The sequence below is a fragment of the Canis lupus genome, chromosome 4 (assembly GCF_048164855.1).
Source record: "Canis lupus baileyi chromosome 4, mCanLup2.hap1, whole genome shotgun sequence".
Classification (NCBI taxonomy): Eukaryota; Metazoa; Chordata; class Mammalia; order Carnivora; family Canidae; genus Canis; species Canis lupus.
The window spans coordinates 29,028,481-29,049,055 of record NC_132841.1 but is presented as its reverse complement, the minus strand read 5'-3'; the positions used below and the strand labels follow the sequence as shown (position 1 = coordinate 29,049,055).

The window sequence follows — 20,575 nt, the reverse complement described above, 5'->3', positions numbered from 1 at the left end:
GGGCCAGAGGGTCTGAGGTAGAGATCAACGGAGATGTGACTGGAGAATTATGAGGAGAACGTCCAGCACAGCTTTTTCTTGTCCGCAGTGGAGAACTCAGAGCAGGCTCCAAGCAGACGCATGAGAGAAAGAAGCCGAGTTGTCTGTTATGGTTACAAGGCTTCACTAATGACACATGTGGAAAATGACCTCACGCCCGTGTGCAATGGGCAAGGGAACCTACCTGGACTCCCGATGCCCTTGGGGACCTTCTGTTTGAGTCTGTGCCTCTAAAACAAAGCTGTAGGCTGCAGAGGTGGTGGCTGTGCCGGAAGCCACGGCATGTGCGTTCCTATAATCATTAAGACGAGTTCCCGAGCTGCTGGGTAGCTAACTCTACTCGGTGTCAGGGTAATTAACCAAGCTGCCTGAACTTTATTCACAGCCTGACAAGGTGCACTCCTGGGACTTGTCACTGTGGTTAGTCGGGGGGCGGGGGACTTGACATAAGGCTGATTAGGGAGTGTTTTACACAGCAAGAAGCTCTCTGATCTTCAGCTGAGTGGGGCTCCCCCTCCCAGCTCATATCAGAGATGCCTGCGAGGCTAGAGAATAAAGATCACCCAGTCCAACCCCCTCGTTTTCAGATGAGAGAGCTGCCGTTCTGAACATGGCCGTGGTTTTCCCAGGGCCACGCGGCGAGTTTGTTCTAGAGATGGGATTGCCACCCGACCCTCACGGCGCCGCTCACTGCCTTTTGTCCATAGAGTCTTTTCTTTTTTTTTTTTTTAAGACTATCTCCTAAGCCACTGCTTCTCAAACTTAATGTACATGGGAATCACCGGGGAGCTTGTGCAAATGTAGATTCTGGTTCAGGAGGACTGGGTGGGGTCAAGTTTCTACATCTCCAACAAGCTCCCAGTGACATTGAGGCTGATGGTCCACGGACCAGGTTAGGAGCACCAAGGAGCTCAGAAACCCTTATCCCTGCACCCTCGGTGGAACCCCAGCAGCCCTAAAACCCAAGCCTCCCGGCATCAGGGTGCCTCCAGCAGGTGGGTTATCGGAGGTTCCTCTGCATGCCCGAGTCCTCTCATTCTGGTCACAGATCCTCTACATTTCAATGAGCCAACTTAGTTCACTCCACTAAAGTCAGGTTTAAAGGGCTGCCGGGAAGCCAGGACAGGAAAAGGCCTCCCTGCTCACCTGCTCCACTCACCACTCTCTGAAGATCGATGTACTCAACGGCTTATTCATCCCACCAAACATGAACAAACGTGAGTGCGTGACTTTCAAACCCCAGTGCCTATGATAGCTGGGAACTTTTCTCTCTGCAACTTGTCTCCTTTCTGTAAAGGAGAATCTGATGGATACAGATCAACTGCTTGAGTCTCTTTTCTTCTCCGAGCCTCAGAAACGCTTGCAACAAAACGGAAAGACTTGACTAGGTGCTCTTCCAGGCACTTCCAAGTACTGGTTCCCCGTGACTCTAAGCTACTTTGCAACCAAGAGCTTTAGAAAAACACCTGTACCCTGGTCCCCGGGGAAGACTACTCAAGGGGTTGCATGCCGGGCTACTATCTCCAGTTGGCAAAGGGACAACAAAACATATCGGAGAAAATGGGGAGTCTTCATATTGCATTTATGTAACTGACTCTGTCATAGCAAGTCATGACCATCCCACAAGAATAGGAGGAGATTTCATTCTTGAGACTCACATCTTAGGGAGGCTTGGTGGGCATTTGATGGGGGGCTAAGGGCTTGGTCTTTGACGTCACCCCTGTAGGTAAGATCTCACCAGGCCACTGAGGACATTCTCATTCAAGTCTCATTCACAGCTGAGAAAACTGAAATTCCTAGATCTGGTATTCAATGATTCCAATGTCCTTATTATCTTATTTTTAACCCTAAGCCTTTCCTTAACTGAAAGAGGCTTGGAAAGAGAATGAGAGCTAGCTACCCCCACCGCCTCTGTGCCCACCTAGGGCTCAGGCCATACTGGGTACCCCCAGGCCATAGCTGCCAGGGGACATTCGTGTATGTTACACATGAAGTGTCACGGCCCTCCCCGAAGGGGGATTGTTTCTCAAATTGCACTTAAGAAGAAAGGCTTCTTTATACCACAGAGAGTTTTTACACTCCTTTCTGGAAACTCCAGCCCTCAGAGTGACTGTCCTATGGAAAGAACACACTTATTAGAAAAATATGATGCAGCAGTTTTTCAGCAGTTGGGGTCACCCAACCAGGGCCAAGACTTTCAACGCTTGAGGTTTTGAAGTCAGAAGAGGATGTTCCAGCTTCAACCAGACTACGTGCAAGCAGGACACCAAGAGACACCTGGGGAGGCTACAGATGGGGCTGGGAGGTGCCTTCCGATGACCATGCTACAGCTTCTCAAACTTTCAGGGATTCAGAATCGAATATCTCACGAAATGAGGGACTTCCCAGATGGATGCCCTTGCACACAACCATGGAAAGTGCTCCCCGCAGTCTTGCAACTGGAGCCCACCCTCATCCAACCCCAGAATCGACCTGAGGACCGCCCTGCCTCGAGAGGGCCACCTCTTGCACCCACAGTCAGCTCCGTTGGGTCTGAGCTGCCTCTCAGAAGCAGGCCCACAGCCGGCCCCCAGAACGATCTCAGGCTGTGCCACGTGACGCTCACATCGGATGCCCTTGGTCTTCAGCAGGCGTCGACCAGGAGGGACAGAGCATGGCTGACTTGCACTAAGGGAGCCAAGCCACGCAGGAGCTGCTTCTCACATACTGACCTAGCTTTTAAACAAACATCGCCCAGCAACAAAAACCTGCTCTGGCCAGACGTTTGTGTGCGAGCATCAGCTTACAGGCGGGACACGGCACTCAGAGGGCTCACAAAAGGAGTGTGAAGGAGGCCAGATGTAGGTGTGCTGCGGCTGTGGCCTGTGTGCGACATGGTGACCAAGGGCTGGGGGCTTTGATTTTTGCTTCCTCTGCCAGCCCGGATGAACGGTGCAGAATCCGGAGACCTGGTTCTGAGTCTCGTGGCTGATGCTCTCAATTGTCCAGAGGCGACTGTCCTGGTGCTGCTGGGGGGTGGAGCGGGGTGCGCTCAGGTTCTCTGTCCGCAAAACAGCAGGACCGAGTGGGTGACACGGTCGCTGCCTCCAGCCTGAGCATGTCCTGGTCCCCTGTGAAGAGGGAGGGTGCCAGACAAGATAAGGGGGTCTCAGTGCTGCAGCTTCCTCCTTCAGGGTCGGGCTGGTCCGGGATTCCTGAAACCCAACGCCAGTGGTCCCCTCACCCCTCCCCTGGGCAGGAAAGCCGGGGCTTTGTGACAGGTAACACAACTTGCCTTGTGTTCTGCACTTGAGTGCTCTTAGAGTTTCTGCTCCCCAGAAAGATCAGTTTCTTGCCAATGTCATCACTTTTAGCCAGCAGGGACCTATCAGTGGCTCCATCAGGCACTGGGGGCCCCGGCCCCCCTTGGCTGTAAGTCTGAGTCCTGGGAACACTGGGGAAACTTAATTCTCGAACACCTTCCACTCAAAGAGCCACTGTTCTGCAGAAGCAATGCTGGCCCCTGCATTTCAACAGCTTTCGGGTGGGTTTCCCACCCCAGACGTCGATAGAGCCCAAAACGCCTGTGAATGTGTTGACCTGACTTCAACCGCAGGCTCAGTTTCAAAGGGTTGGCTGAAATCTTAGCCCGCCCTCATTCCATGTGCGGCTCTGCTCCTGGAAGCCTCGGGCTGGATCTCAGTTACTGGGAAGGCTTTCCCTGAATGTGGGTTTTCACCCAGCGGCCCCTGATGAGCCATTCCTTGTGGCAGGATGCCTACCTCGTAGGGGAAGCCGACTTGGTTCTGGGAATTTCTTGCCTCATCCCTCCTTTTCTCCACCCCAGCTTGATAGGCCAGGGCATCAGATGGGCTGTCAGAAGAGCCGCGGGGCCCCTGCCTGCCCTGCCCACTTGTCAGGTGACCTTGGACAAGTCCTTGCTCCTTCGTGGGTCTCGGTTTCCCCTCCGGGCTAATAGTAGCAGGCCGGCCTCCCTCGTGGGGGGAGGAATAAAAGTGCTTTGTAAATAGGAAGCACTGCAGTGCTATCAGGGAACCCGCTCAACGAGGCGCATTTTGGACATTTTGCTATTTCCCTTCCTGCGACTGAGAAATTAGCAGGCACAGATCGTGAAAAACCAGCCCCGTCTTTGTAATTACAAATGTGCACACATCCCACTGAGCATCATTTTCAAAAGGCATATTAAGCAGCAGAGACCACAGGGGGGACCCATGTAAACAGGCCTCCTCAGATCCTGGCAAAAAGGACTCGGAGAATGCAATCGTCCCCACGAGTTCCTGGCTGTTCCTGCCATCCCACCCCCACCCACGCACCCACCCTGGCAGCTGAACCTTCATCTCCCTGAGAACCGGGTTCCAGTTCTGGGAGGGGGGTGCGGATCCTGGCTCTCTGAGGCATGAGTGCAGCTACAAGCCTGCAAGAGTCCTTCGAGACCCTAACCCCCTCGGGTCTGAAGCTTTCTGGAAGCCTGCTCCCCAGAAAAATCTCCCATAAGCCGTGGCTGCATCTCCCCGCAGGGCTGGTGGTTTGAATCCAATGTTGGCACGGCCGCCTGTTCCTTCTCCCGCTGGACGGGGCGCTCTCGAGGGCAGGCTGTGTTTGCTTCGTGCTCCTTCCTCCTGGAACCCAGCGTGCCCTTGGCATTCAGCATGTTCTGAATGCAGGGACGGAGAGAGGAAGGACAGATGTAAGGCTACACGATGCCCTCCACTTGTCATCGTCCCGCCGACGGGCCCGGTGACGCTCCGTGAGTTTACGGTCCTGCTTGGAGCCCGCGCTCCTCGCTGCGATGTGGGGGTGGGGGCCACGTCTACTCGGAGCCCTTGCTGCTCCTTGCACACCCCCACCCAGCTGTCCCAAGGCATGGGGGACATGTCGCGTGTGAGCAGGAAGGAGCCCTAAGCAATGAAGAGGCCAGGTGTCAGTAGACCTAACCCCGCGGTCCTGCAGGGACAGAAGGCAGTGCCTCGGGTTGGCCTGACCACCTGCGATTCTCAGCAGGGACTTCAGGAGCTGTCGCCACGTGCTCCCAGGGACGGCAGTGATGAGGGCCAAGGAGGGGCACGCGGGGCGTGAGCGGCCTAGGGCTGTGCCAGGCAGGTCCCCCCTCCCTCCCGTGGTGACATCCCACGTGCCTCGTTTCACAAGCCAGCTCACCTGAATGCAGGTAACAGTGCTCACAGAAAGCGGGGGCCACCCAGGAAGCGGCCGAGGGTCGAGGCACAGCACCGGCACCTCGCCACGCCGAGGGCAGGAGGATCAGGGATGGAATCCAGCATGGGCGTGGTTGTCGGAAGGTTGTCCGGGTGGTGGGAGGGTGGCCACCCATCCCGAAGTGGGCATAGATGCTAGTGAGGAAGGGAAAGAGATTCAGGGCAGAGGCAGGGCAGAGATGAGGTGAAAACGGCACCAATCATGGGCCGATCATGGTTGAATCTGACCGTGGGAGGCCCCTGAGGGACCAGGGTGCGGGCGGTGGGAGGCGGGTGGCGGCCAGACCACCGCAGAGCTCGTGGGTCAGGCGGATGAGTCTGAGCTTGGTCCTGAAGCTCGGGATGTGTAAAAAAAGAGTTTTGAGCAAGGAGTGGTGTTCTGGGGAGTGGGTTCTAGAAAGACCCACTTGATGTTGACCCCTATCTCCAGAGGAGACCCTGTCCTGGCTCTGGGAGCCGGTCTTGCTTCTGTGGACAAAGAGTGTCCCTGTAATGAAGTGCTAATTGCAAACCGATCATTCACACTCCGAGATGCTCTGGCCCTAAGACCCCAGGTTCAGCTCTGCTTGTGAGGGTGTGGGGGTCAACCAGGAAGCAGGGCTAGTCTGTCTCCTCGGAAGGAGACAGTAATTAAAATGCATCCCTGAGACATCGAGGACCCCATGAGCTCTGTTTATTGTCATGTGCTGATAAAATCCTCAAAAAGAGAAGCCAGGCCTTCCGGAGCAGCCGTGCATGCCTGCCTGGCATGCGGCAGGTCTGTGGGGTGTGCCTGATTGGGGTGCATGGGGGTCATGATTTCAGGGGGGACAGGAGATGAGCTGGCCTGGGGAGTGGGTGCAAGGGGTGGGGCTTTCTGAACGCGACCATGTCATCCAGGGTCGCCGGAGCTGTGGCTGCAGCTGGATTTAACTCCACCAGCACGGCAGGGAGCACCTACTGTGTGCAGAGGCCTTTTGACAAACTGCTTCCGGCTCAGGAGCCCTGGGGCAGAGGGACAGGCCGTCCTGTGGCTGGAAGGGAAGAACTCAGCTTCTCACGGGGGTCCAGGTGGGCTTCTCTATATGCTTCTTCTACTAAACTCTGGTCCTGGCCCCCCCACTAAGGGAAGCCAAGCATCGGGTCCCCAGCCTCCTCACCCACTTCCTTCTAGGACAAAAAGTCCCAATGACTTGTGGTGCCGTGAGTGAGATGACTCCTCCGATCCCAGCCTCACAGCCTCCACTCCACATGGTAGGCAGGGTCCGGCTGCGTGAGCAATTGCATCCAACGGAAGGGATGGCACGTCACTTCCAAGACGGGCTGTCACAGATACTCGCGTCTTGTCCTGTTCTTCCTGTCTCGGATCACGTGCTCTGCGGAAGCAAAGCCGCCGCTTCACGAGCAGCCCTGTGGAGAGCCCACACCATAAGGGACCGAAGCCTGCTGCCGACAGCCACGCGAGTGAGCCGACATCGTGACCCCAACCTCCCGAGAGAGCCTGACCCAGAAATGCCCTGCGAAGCCACTTCCAGCCCCCTGACCCTCAGAATGTTACCCCCAAACACCTTGGAAGACATTGGAGTATCCAGAGCGCGGGTTTAGAGAGAGATCTGGGTCTGAGTCCACTCTGGCCTTGTGACCTTTGTCAAGCTACTTAACCTCAGGGACCCCACCTTCTCCCTAAAATGGGGTAATAACAGCGCCTGCTTCAAATTACTGTGATGAATAAATCAGGTAAGAGGAGATGAGGTGTAGTTCGTACCCCACACCCTAGAGGTTTCGTACCCGGGACCCCATACCGTCCCCCTCCTCCCCGCCACCACCAGCGAATCTGCAGGTGCTCTGTGCAGCTGCTTGTGCTGGAGACTCTTTCCTCGGCCTCCCTCCCTGTCCCCTCGCCCATCCAGGCTTACTCACGTGTCTCCTTGACTCCGGCCCCACTTCCTGCAGGCAGATGATCAGTCCTTCTTCTGGGCTCCCAGCGTGCATTGAAGATTTGCCCTGAGGTTTCTTTATTACGTTTTCTTACCGCTTTTCTGGGACCGCGAGAGCCCTCACCTCCTCGGGGATGCGCGCCCAGTAGGCATCCTGGAGACGTGCGTTAAACGAGTGGCGCTCTCGGCCTTGCGTGCGTGTGCCTAGGACGGGAGAGGGCCCGCGTCGCTGCTGACGGCCCGGTCACGGGCAGCCCCTGGCAGCTATGATTAGGGCTGTGTTTTTCACCCGCGTGTAATTCCTTTTACCGCCAGAGATAGCTCTTGCTAGTTCGTGAGGTCCTTTCAGAAGAGCACCGCCTTTTTGCTTTCATTTTTATCTCTTTTCATAATTTCATCTCCCCTTTCAACCTTACCTTTCAAATAGGAGATGGAAAGCCCCCGTATAATTGAGGCTGTGTAAGCACACATGAATGGAGGAGTTGGCACAACTTTGTTCCTCCACTTTGGGGTCCCAACCTGACCCTGGTTAATCTGTTTGCTTGGAAGTCCATCAAAGGTGGAGACTCCTTCCCCCAAATCCTCGTGCCACCTCTCCCCATACTTGCCCCCGTGCAGAAAACAAACCCCCGACCCCTGCAGAGGCACCACATCACATGGCTTCTTAACTCCAAGCCTCTGTTTCTAAGAGAGAAAGCCTGAGCTCCAAAGGGCATGGCCTCAAACACACCCTAGGTTCCAGGTCCATGCAGGACTCAAACTTTACAGCAGGTGGAAGTACCAGGGAGTAGCTAACTCAGACTGTAGTCCAGATATGACCTCTAAGGCACTGGGGATATGAGACACGTACATCACCTGGCCTCTGTGACCCTCAGTTTCTTCATCTGTACAATAGGAACACAGACACCACCTTCATGGGATTTGCTCACCTTATATTTCTTAGGTGCAGGCTCCGAGCCATATTCTGTGCTGGGTGCAGTGTGTGGACACTTCCCTGCTCACAAGGACCTCTCAGCCTAGAGAGGAGTGAGGTCTGCCATCAGACCCCCTGCAAAACAATGGCCATCAGATCCAGGGAGAGGCTAGAGGGGACACAGGAGAGCAGAGAAGCAGGGCAGCCACCAAGGCCAGGAGCCTGAGCTCAGGGAAGGCCTCAGGAGGCGGTGGATCTAGCATTGCACAAAATCCTAAAGGGCTAGGAAGAGGAAGCCCAGGAGGCGTCATGGAGGTGATCCAGCAGTGGGTCCGAGGCACAGCAGGGCCAGTGGGTGTGCAAGGGCCTTGACAGGCAGAAATGCCCGGGCCAGGGGATGGGACAGCTGCAGTGCACTGTTCCCAGGACAGAAAGCCTGGAGTGGGCCCGGGGAGGGTGAGAGGAAGCTGGAAGGCAAAGAGCACACATCAGAGGATGCTCACGAATCCACAGAACCTGCACAACCATGAGGGCCGTCCTTTGTTCCAGGACATTCTCCTCTCCAACCACCAGAGCCCATCCTTGCAAAACACATGCTGAAACCACCACCTTTGCTTTGCTTTTCTCTCTCTCTCTCTCTTTTTTTTTTTTTTTTTTTAATCATCATCTTTTCTACAGACTTGCAGAGGACAATCAAGTATGTGAATGTTCACGGGTTGTCCTACAATCAAATGATTGGTGATTTTCTTTCTAATTTCCCTTTCTTTACCTACTTGTGTTTCGACTGATTTCATGTTTCAGAAACATAAACACCGCTTCTTTGTGTTTTTAGGAATACATCGGGAGGTACCCACTTCATTCCATCATCCAAAATCGCCTCTCCCTCCCAACGGTCCTATCGTACAATCACCTATGCAGGAGACGAGAAAGGAAATTACTCTGTTTTGCTTTTGCTTTGCTCCTCACCAGTGTATCTGGGGAGATGGTGTATGTGGTGCTCGATACTGCAGAGCCCAGATCCTCGGGCAGAGTCTGGGACTGAAACGGGACAGCGATGGTTGGTCACAGAAGTAAGTATTTCATGGCGCCCTTCAGCCCCTGTGAACATCTTTGTAGATGAAATAATACCCTCTGTTTTGACACTACCTTAAACATTCTCATTAAGGCATCGCGCCTGTGGAAATTTCTTGCCAGTGCGGGAAGCAGGGAGCCTCGGCCCAGGACTCCGATGCCGTTCATCTGAGTCCCGGCTTTGTGCGTGGTGTGACCTTAGGCATAAACTCCCTGATTGAACGGGGGCAGCTCTAGGGAGGTAGAAAGAGCCCTGGATCTGGAAGTAAAGAGACTGGATTTGAACCACAGCTCTGCTGTTGACTAGCTATGTGACTTGAGACAAGTGACTTGATTTTTTGGAGCCTAGGTTTCTCATTCCGTTAAAGAAGGGTAAGAAAGCCCACCTCACTGGATCACTGCAGAAACCGCAAGAACGAGACATGTGAGGCACCACGATAGCACCCAGGACGCACAGCAGCTACATACAGCTGCACGGTTTCCGCACTGCACAAGGAGGCCGGGCCCCGGAGCACATGCAGCTGACAGTCGGCCTCGCCCAGCTTTCTTTCAACTTGTTCGTCAGTCTTTCGGGGCTTGTTAAAAAAGATTCATTCCCCACCACAGAGAACTTGTGGATGATTCACCACCCCCCTCCCCGGGAGCCTGTTTGCTATTTGCACAAAGGTGCAATGCTCAGGAGAGGGGTCCCTGGGAACGAGCAGGTGACTCTCCACTCCCCTCCACTGGTTTCTGCTCCACATGCTCTGCCGGAGACCATCTGGCCTCAGCTACATATTAGTGCAAAAGCAGAGATCACACCATGTCCTGAAGCTGCCCAGCTCGTCTTGGAATGTCTTGGTATTTTCTTAGAGTTTAGTTTTGCAAAATGAAGAGCCCTGGAGGTGGATGGCAGTGATGGTTGCACAGCAGTGTGAGTGTGTTGAATGCCACTCAACTCTACACCAGCAGATGGTTAAGATGGTGACCGTTATAGTGTGTGTATCCCACCACAATTTAAAATAATAAAAATTTGGAATGCCTGAGTGGCTCAGCGGTTGAGCATCTGCCTTTGGCTCAGGTCGTGATCCTGGGGTCCTGGGATCAAGTCTGCTTCTCCCTCTGCCTATGTCTCTTCCTCTCTCTCTCATGAATAAATAAGTTAAAAAAAAAAACTTTAAAAAAATAAAAGTAAAATAATAAAAATTTTATTTTTATTTTTTTAAAGCTATTCAAATATTTTTTTTAAAGGAATCCAGCTCCATTTGGTGCAGAGACACAACAAACCAATACCTGGCCCAGCAGAGAGGTGGGGATTTGCCCTCTGACTTTGAGAACCGAGGCCTGTGCGTGAAAAAGTATTATCTTATGTTTGAGCTGAAATCTTCTTTCATGTCACTTTTCTCCTGGGTGGTCTTTGGGACCCTATGGGACAAGTGAACTGGTAAATAGCGTGGGCTCATTGAGCTAATTTAGCATATTGGTTAGGCCAGGTTAGGTCAGGTTAGGTTAGGAAGCACTGAGCTGCAGAAAAAAAAATCTCTGTGGATTAACACAGCCACACTGTATTTTTTTGCACACTAAGAGTCAGAGTTTATGTGTGTATATGTGTGCATGTGCATGCATGCACCCGGGGCAGGATAGAAGGATACTACTGCAAGGGCCAGACACACAAAGGCTTCACTCTGTGGGCCACTGTTACCAGTCACGGCAGTGGGAGAGACTATGATCCTATGCTGGTTTTTCCCTGCTGCAGCCAGGAAGGGACACATTTCACACCACGGGGCTTCATGGGCCGGTCACATGACCCTGGCCACCCACAAGGGGTCCAGGAGATGTGGGTAAGTATTGCTATCTCTGTGACTTTCATAACTGTGGGCTGATCTGGTTGGGATCTTGAAGGGGGTAACCTCCTCAGGCCCTGGTGTTGGTCGGGGTCCTGTCCCTGATATACTGGGTGGCCACAGCCAGCCCCCTTCCCATGGCCGGGGCTGGGTTTGCACATCAGCGAGACTGAGATATTAATCACCGTGCTGGCTACAGATAGGGAATGGGGCTCAGGGTTCCTACCTGGGGTTCTCGAACACGCCTCCTCGTGGGCTTGAGGCATGTGAAAGCACAGCTGTGAAAGACCCCAAAGCATTGGGAACACGAGAAAAAGAGAAATCTGTCCAAGACGCCAGAGCTGCCCCTTTCCAAATGTTTGGCCCTGGATCCCTCCGCAACAATTATGAGCCTGGGGTCGGGGCAAGGAAGCATTTCCGTTCCTATTTCACGGGAGCCTGTGACACCTACAGCGTTGTCCACTTTTAATAGCACCTGGGGTGGAAGGAAAGGCCTGGTCTGTGGCCACAGAGAGAATTTCTGTCTCCGGGGGTGTCCAACCTGCCTCCATCCTGAGGATTACCGTAACTTTTTAATTAAGGCGAAGTTTGTAGGGAGCTTGGCCCTTTGATGTGGCAGCTGTGGCTGGAGAACAGGCCCACGTTTAAGACTTTACTGCCTGCCGATGGCTCAGCAGCCTGCCACCCACATATCAGGGCCCACACCCCATAAACAGCCCGGATCATGTTTCTCCAGAGCAGGGTGTGGGAGAGGGGCTGGGGACCACCATGAGGTGGAAGGCCTGCTTTGCTAATGGTCTCCTGGGGCCTGGACCACCCAAGGGACCCCCAAGGAATGCAGTAGTGTTTGAGATGGATGCGTGGATGCAGGGGTCTTTGGAGACCCATGACAGAGCTTGGATCCTTGGCCTCGGTGCTCCATGGTGCTCCACGGTGCTCCACGACATCCAGGGGGAATGCAGCCACGAGAAGCAGGGAGCCAGAAACAACACACCAGGGCGTGTGTTTCTGCCTCTGAGGCTCCGAGGAGGGCGGGGTCCTGCCTCAGTCCTCTCTGTATCCCAGCGTCCTACAGAGAGGAGATCCTTCGGTGTTGGCTGAAGACTGTATCTTTGGGCAAAGTGAGGGACAGAGCAAATTCTGAGCTTGTCGCTCTACTGACGTTCTACGTGTATCAAACCCCTACTGTGTACTGGGTATTTGTCTTAGGTCCTGAAGATTCATCAGCAAACAGCAACCCTGCCCTCACAGAGTTTATATCCTGGCAGATCTGAAGTTTATGACAGTCCTGGGAGGCATCCAGGTCACGCAGCTCACCAGCGACAGCTCTGAGACAAGGATGTGGGTTTACTAGCTCCCCTGAGAGCTGTGCTTCCCAACTTTCCCTTGAGGAACCCTTCCTTCCCTGGGCACCTGGAGGCAGAGCCCAGAGCATCCAGGTACAAGCGCGAAACTTCCTTGACCTTCCCACGCCTGACTTTAAAAATTCATACAAATTTTGGAATCTATGCTGTATCACATCTGCATTTGTTTTCTTACAAAGTAATGGTGTAATTACTTTAAACACACACACATACACACACACACACACACACACACATGTTTAAGCTTCCACTTTGTTGATTCTGCTTCTCTGTATTTCTTTTGACCCACAAACATGTGCGCTTGGGAATTCACAGTAGGAGAAGCATGTTTCCAGCTCACGTGGACTCTTCTGCATTTCTCCAAGCCTTATGACCTGGCTCCTCTTTGCTTTTGTTTTTCAAAGGAGTTGCACCATAAGCAAAGTTAAAAACAAACAAACGACATGCTGGGGAAAAAAATGTTTTCAGAATATATTGCCTCGATCTCCCAAATATATATCCTATAAATCAATGAGGAAGCCACGCAATGAACTCAATAGCATCTACCCCCCATGTATAGAGAAGGCTACACTAAGGGCTCTAACGCAGAGAACTAAGCTGAACCTAATTCACAATAAGAGAGATGCACATTTAAATTATGTCAAGATACTACTCATTTTTAGCTATCAGATTAGCAAAAATCCAAACAATGGCTACTACACTGTATTGGAGACAGTGGGCAGACACAGGCATGTGCACTCACTGCTGCTGTTGGGGCGCAGAATGGCACAGGCCCTGTGGAGGGTAATTCGGCAAGATCACAGAACAAGCACATCCACAAACAGGATTCTCTTACTAGGTCAGCCGCTTGGTTTTGAGTGTCACTTGTACATTCAGCACCAGCTAGAAATGCTATGGGGATAATGAGGTATATGCACGGAGCCTGCCCCCAAGGAGCTGATGACCCTACTTAGAGACATTGGACAGAATAAAAATAGTTACATTTTATCTCTTTTTATCAAGAACTCCTAGATGTAATAGGTCATTGAGCATCACATCAACCCTGCAAGGTAAGAATTTTTATTTCCATTTTCCAGTTCAGAAAGCGGAAGCAGAGCGTAATTTGCCCAAGGCCACAATAAAGTACCCCTAGAGCTAGAAGGGGATGTTAGAATTCCCAGGCCCTGTCTGCCAGGGCCCAGCAGCCTGCCCCTAGCGCGGTGTGGCTGCGAGCAGCACCAGCGTGCAATGAGCCCAGGGGAGTGATGGGAAGCCTGAGCCAGCGTTGGGGCAGGTCATGGCAGAGAGCCTGGAGGTTCTGAGGTGACTCCCTCACTCTTCCTTGGGCCTGATGCACCCCTCTGTGAGCTGCTACCCATGTGGAGGAGTGGCAACCCATCTCTGAGCCCTAGAATTTTCTTCCACAGAGTGCAGGTGATAATAAGATTTTTGTGGGGATGAATCAAAAATGTGCCTTTACAGTTTGGAGCCCATTGCCTGGCACACAGTGGGCACTCAGTAAATGAGGGGGGGAGGGCGGGAAGGAGGAGCCAGTGGTGAGGATCACAGGCCTCGTGAGCCCGGCCAAAGCTGCCATCTGAAGGATGGGTTCAAGTCTGTGTGCTCAAACACAACCCAAGAACAAAACACTGTGTGGCACTCAGCATCGCTTCCAGGAAGGTCATGGCAGTTGGTCTATTCAGCCAAGGAGTCTGGATGTTTCCATGCCGGGAGGACTGAGGCACTCAGGGCAGGCCTGGCCAGCCCCCTGCTCCTGGCAGAGGGAGGATGGGAGGGGTTTGCCCCCAGCCCTGCTGCCCTTGTCTTGCCCCAGGCCCTCTGGGCCTGGGTGGGGGCCGCAGGGACAGCTCGGGATTTGGGGAATAGATTCCCCTTTTCTCTCAGGTCTCCCTCCTGGTGTCAGAACAGTTGAGCTCTTTGGAGGGGAAATGGCATCTTGTTAGGAGAAAGGAGGAAATGCCTTCCTTCACGACTTCCCGCAGAGGGTTAAGTGCCCACGGGGATCCCGGTGGGAGTCCCCAGAATCCCGCTAAGTCTCCGAACCTCTATCTCAAGGCCGACTTCTAACTCCCAGAATGATCCCTGAAAGCTCTGCCCCCTCCCTCTCTCGCCTGCCAAACTGACTCCCCAGCCTGCCCTCCGTGTAAAAACACAATAAAACCTTATACAATCAGAAAGGTATTCGAGGCTCATAATAAATAATTGCCCTGTGACCGGTGGATTGGATCCCCCCGTGCACCCTCAATGGGCCTCTCCCTTTAACAGAGCAAATAAAAGGAACAGATGCAGAGCCTCCTGTGCCAACCCAGAGTGGTCTCTCGGGGGACCCAAGGAGGGTCCCAGGCCTGGCATCGTTCCCACACTGACCTAGTACACGTGGGTGACAGGGGGACCACGCCCGCCGTCCCAGAACACCCCTCCGGGGACCCCGCAATGTCTTTAGCCAACGACAGCACTTTCTTCCTGGGTGTTCCCAGCCCGTCCTCCTCCGTCACTGCCGCTGGAGGGGCACCTTAGCGCAGGTGGAGTCTCAAGATTCCAGGGCTGGCTGCCTTTCACTCGGCCTCGCCCCGCTGCCCCGGCTGGCACCACCCCTCCGGCAGCTCTTACCTCTGTCCACCTCTCCCTCCGCTCCTGTGTCCCCGCTCCTGCCGCCCTCTCGCCCACATCAGACAGTCACCTCTTCCCGGGCGAGGCCCACACCTGGTTATGCTCAGCATCCTGGCCCGGTGCCTGGACCCAGGAGGTGCCTGGGAAATGTTTGTCAAATCAATACCTGAAATGGAAAACACGAGGCCTGTTGAAAAGATAGGAAACCAGCAGCCTCCCTACCAGACACCTGCACATTCTTTTTCAAGTGTGCGTTGCAGCTTTGGATGTGTGTGCTTCGGTCCCCTGAGCGTGTCGTGACAATCCCAGCCACGCCTGGCTCTTCTGAGAGGAGTCCCGGGAGACAGAGCCCAGGGCAGTTCTTGCACGTTGCCACGAACCACACACGACGGGGCGCCCGGGTGGCTCAGCAGTTGAGCATCTGCCTTTGGGTCGGGTCGTGACCCCAGGGTCCTGGGATGGAGTCCCACATTGGGGTCTCCACGGGGAGCCTGCTTCTCTCTCTGCCTGTGTCTCTCCTCTCCCTCTCTCTCTCTGTGTCTCTCATGAATAAATAAATAAAATCTTCTTTAAAACAAAAGCAAAAACAACACACGATGGCTGCGGGGACATCTGTTGGCTCTGCCCACCCAGCACACAGCGCCCTTCTGCTCAGAACGCCTCAGTTTTCCTGAGACGAGCCCCCTGCCCCTCACCTGCACGTCTGGAGGCTCCCAACCTCTGGCCAGCGTGGGCCCAGCCTCAGGGCAGCCAGTCAGTTCCTCTGGCCCAGGGATGTATATCCCCTCGCTAATGACAAAAGGACAGGAACCAGTGAAAATGCAGTGGCACTTGGAGGAAACCAGCCTTAGGCCCTGCATGCCCCACGCTGGAGTGGACCCATTCCTGCTCTTTCTGGAACCTGGTGTATCAGCATCTTTCTCTCTTCTGGTTGCTACCCCATTGCTTTCCGGGTTCCCTTAATACTTAGGTTGGCTGAGCTGTTTTCTGTTGCTTAGAACCCAAGCACCCGAAATCAGGCTCTCCCAACCTCAACACTGGGGACATTTGGCGCTGGAGAGTTCTTTGCTGCAGGCATCTGACCTGCAGCCAGTACAGCAGATAACCAGTGACTGGTGGGTCCTGTGGGTGCCCTGATGCAGCCTAAGCTTCTATCTACACTGGGTTTCCCAACCTCAGCCCTATTGATATCTTGGACTGGATAACTCTGTTGCAGGGACTGTCCTCAGCATGGTAGGATGTTTATCCACATTCTGGGCCTCTACCTGCCAGAGACCAGCTGAGGATCCTGACTTACGACAAATGTCTCCCAACACAACAAAATTGTCCCTGGAAGGTAAAACCACCATTATAAACTGATACAGTGATGGAGAATCAGCAGCCCAGAACAGACTGGTGGTTGAGTCTACATTGTTCGGTGAGGCTTTAAGTCCGAAGTCAGAGGGTCTGAGACCCCTCATCCTGACTCCTTCCTCTACTTTGCTCTGAGTCCTCTGAGCCCTCCCTTATGCCATCTTCCTCCCAGGTCCCCACCCCAGTGGAAACAAGCTTGAAGAGATCCCAAGAATCGTGCCAAGATGACATTGGAAAACCCATTACCAACTCACAGTGGGTCTTTCCTCATCAAAGAAGTGAAAACCTGCTTCTTGGCCAGCTGGGTAAATTTGATGATAAGTAAGGAAAGTGAATAAATATCCAGACCAGTGGAGTCTGACTGAAGTATCGACATTTCACTTATCATATTGGGTGGCATTCTACAGACAACAGAGAAATTGTTCTTTCAGAGACAAACCTGTCTTTCTTCCATCAGGTGCTTTTTCTGCTATAATGACCAGCTTGGCTGGGGTGGGAGGTGAAACAAGGTGAAATTATAAACCTCTGAGATATGAAGGCTCAGAAGCTGCCCTTTCAGACAAAGCCAAGCTCCGACCCTTTCTCACACTTCAAATTGAAACCCCTTTGAGCTTTGATAAAACACCAACTAACTGACATTTTTGTTTTTCCCTTCTCGGTCAGGTCTTGCTCATTTTGGGGCTTTCTGAGACCACTCAGGCATGGGTCCACCAAAGACAGCCTGGCCAGTCCAGTTCCAAATAGGTGATGCTGGCCTTTGATCTCTGTGCTTTGCCAATGCTGGAGGAACAGCTGAGGCTAAAGGCTGGCCATGGGCCCCAGCTTTTCCACTAACAGGTGAAGCTAGGCAACACTTCTTCCCTCCTCAAGGTCACTTACCTCTTTTCAAACTGGTATTGGAACAGACCAATGAGTCTTAAACATATGTTAATCTGAACCCATTCCCCAGAATATGTCTTTGGCCACACTCACACAGACACGTAATTTCACAGAATGCATGAAGGTTCTTGGAGCCCTCCCTATCTGTTAAGTCCAGGGCAAGGCCAGGCGACCAGATAGCACAGAAGGAGCATCCCTTTCTTGCCCGTACTCAGTGGTAGCCCAAGCTCACAGGAGAGTTGCATGCTATGACAGATAGGACGTGAATTATAAACACATCCGGTTTGGAACCCCAGCTCCTTCTCTCACTGCTCTGACATTCAGCAACTTTCCAACCTTCCCAAGCCTTGTTTTCATTGTTTATGAAACAGTGGGATGATAGTCACACGAAGTTAGTTGTAGGCATCAAATTACATGTTGTATGACACCCAGAATATCCTTGATTCATTTTTGCTTTCGTACCTTCTCCCTCTTCCTCCCATGACCCCTTAGAGTATTCAGTTCCTCTTAAAACAGGAGCAGAAAAGCAGCTAGTACATCAGATTATTTAGGTATCTGGGCAGGTCTGGGCAAAGGTATGATTACATATCAATGCGCTTACTGAGAAAAGAACACTGGAGGTGGCTTCTAAGCTGAATTTACATCGCAAGAAGCAACACTTCACAAGCTGTGTGACTTTGGTTAACTAGCCTGACCTCCCTGGGCCCCCCCATCTGCTAAGGAAGATGATAACTTGACCCTAACAACCACCCACTCAGAGAGCAACTCCTCCTCGCTGTCAGGCACTGTACGGAACACTGGGTACATAAGACATCATGAATGGTAGGGCTTTTGTGAGGTTAATGGGAAATAACCTACTTGGAAGATGCTCTTTTTTTTAAAGATTTTATTTATTTATTATTTATTTATTTTTTATTAGCAAGCGAAAGAGCATAGTGGTTGGGGAGGGGCAGAGGGAGAGAGAGAAGCGGACTCCTCGCTAAGCAGGGAGTCCAACTTGGGGCTCGATCCCAGGACCCCAGGATCATGACCCAAGCCAAAGGCAGATGCTTAACCGACTGAGCCACCCAGGTATCCCCTGGAAGTTTTTTTTAAACAGTGAAATACAAGGCAGACATTTCAATTCCACCATTCTTGGAGTGGGGGTGGGGGTCTCCAGAGCTATTTTTCCCCACTGTGAAAAGAGGAGGGGCTTTTTCCAACCAGAAGGTAAAGCCCAGAGGCCAGAAAGTGACTACTAGTGACACTGCATCCAGGGCCATCTCACAAACAAAAGGTAAGCGCCAGTTGTAAGCTTTCTGCAGCCTTGGTGAGAAATACAAGGAGGAGAGAAGGCGAGGCAATTTCTTTTCCTTTATGTTTCACATGATGTACATCTCTCCTCAGTGAAGGTCCAATTTAGCCATTTCTCATTTAGCACTCGATTTATTGGATACTGCAGCACAACAGCCAAAATGCTGGGTGAAATGGTAAATCTAGTAATAAAATATCTAAATGGTTTATAAATATGGCTTAGGGAGGCTTTGGTAGGTAAGGCGGCGCATGGCTAGTCTAACGAAATCCCTGTGCTTCAGAAACTCTCCCCCAGACACCTACATCCACCACGCAGACCTTTTTGTCTTTATTGAGCTGAGCTGCCAACTCCAACATGTGCAAATACAGATTTAACAGGCGAACGTGCAGCCAAGCCCAAGACTGTAAGTGTTTGAAAAGGCAAATCTGTTTGATGAGCAAATAATGCGTGATCAATAAAGACTTGTCGAAATGAAATGAACGGAGAGCAGCTGTTTGCTGAACATCTAGCCTGGGGTGGAAAGTATGTGGACTGAACAAGGAGAACACAGGGCAGGTGCAGGGGTGGAGGGGTGAGGTGTTTCAGAAAGAGAATGCTGGTATCCTTGACCAATCCGGGCCATTTGGACTGAGAGTGCAGCAGGTTGTTTTTGAAGGAGGCCCTACCTGGGGGCATCCAGTATCTCATTACCATAAGAAAGAATGATAATCAGGAACTGATTAGCAGGAAGACTATACTTGGCAAAAATCCACATCTCAATTCACAATGACCCAAAGATGGAAGCCACCCAAGCGTCCACCAGTGGATGAACAGATAAACAAGATGTGGTACGTCCATACAATGGAATATTATTCGGCCCTAAAAAGGAGAGACAGATGCTGGCAGATGCTGCAATACGGATGACCCTCAGAACCATACTAAGTGAAGTAAGCCAACTACAAAAGGCCCTGTATCACATGAACCCACATATAAGAACTATCAAATTCACAGAGTAGTCAAATCTGTAGAGTCAGGAAGCAGAATGGTGGTAACCAGGAGCTGTAGGTAGAGGACATGGGGAGTTACTGTTGAATGAGTACAGAGTTTCAATTTGGAAAAACGGAAAATTCCTGGGGACGGATGATGGTGATGTTTGCACAACACTGTGCATGTGCTGAATGCTACTGAACACTTAAAAATGGTTCAAGTGGTAAATTTTATGTTATGCACATGCTACCACAATAAAAACAAATTAATATCCTTTAGCATTTGTCCTATTCCAACTCGAATTTTAGTTGCCACGGTGTTAATCTCCACCATTAGATGATGCGTAACTTGATGTCAAGAACTAGATCTTATTTATCGATAAATCCTTCTCTGCATCTAACACAGTGGTTCTCAAAATGTGTCCTGTCAGTCAGTGGGAGTCTCCAAGTCCCTTACAGGATGTCCACAAAATCAAACTATTTGTGATATTACGAAGCCATGATTTGCCATTTGCTATGACAGTGTTAGGACCTACACTGATCCTGCAAAACCCATGGTAGGTAACATTGCTGGGGCCTTCCCACAAGTCAGGTTGTGGCACCAAACCCCATTTGGTTCTGATACATTTCCTTTTAATTTTTTAAAATATTTTTAATTATTTATTTCAGAGAAAGAGAGTACAAGCAGGGGGAAGGGGCAGTGGGAGAGGAAGAAATAGATTCCCTGCTGAGCAAGGAGCCCAATGCAGGGCTCTATCCCAGGACCCTGGGATCACGACCTGAGTCAAAGGCAGACACTTAACCAGCTGAGCCACCCAGACACCCCTTGATGCACTTTCAAATTAAAAATAACAATTGTACTTAAAAATGTCCTTGATGATGGGGCACCTGCGTGGCTCAACTGTTTGAACATCTGCCTGTGGCTCAGGTAGTGGTCCCAGGGTCTTGGGATCCGGCCCCTTGCAGGGAACCTGCTGTTCCCTCTGCCTACATCTCTGCCTCTCTCTCATTCTGTGTCTCTCATAAATAAATAAAATCCTTTTTTTTTTAAAAGTCCTTAATAAAGCAATACAAATTATTAATTTAATTAAACTTCAACTCTTGAGCACTCACCATTTCAATATTTCGTGTGGCA

General features: G+C 51.8%; 1 long non-coding RNA gene across 1 annotated transcript in view; it reads right to left on the bottom strand.

Moving 5' to 3' along the window:
• Nucleotides 1–1,863: 1,863 nt before the first annotated feature.
• Nucleotides 1,864–20,575, bottom strand: part of LOC140632080 (uncharacterized) — a 265,581-nt gene continuing 246,869 nt past the window's right edge. The window contains exons 14-19 of the long non-coding RNA XR_012029600.1: nt 14,950–15,115; nt 8,098–8,216; nt 7,152–7,372; nt 6,392–6,641; nt 5,197–5,387; nt 1,864–4,693 (exon numbers count right to left, since the gene is read on the bottom strand). This is a non-coding gene — a long non-coding RNA (uncharacterized lncRNA). The remainder of the gene's footprint in view (nt 4,694–5,196; nt 5,388–6,391; nt 6,642–7,151; nt 7,373–8,097; nt 8,217–14,949; nt 15,116–20,575) is intronic.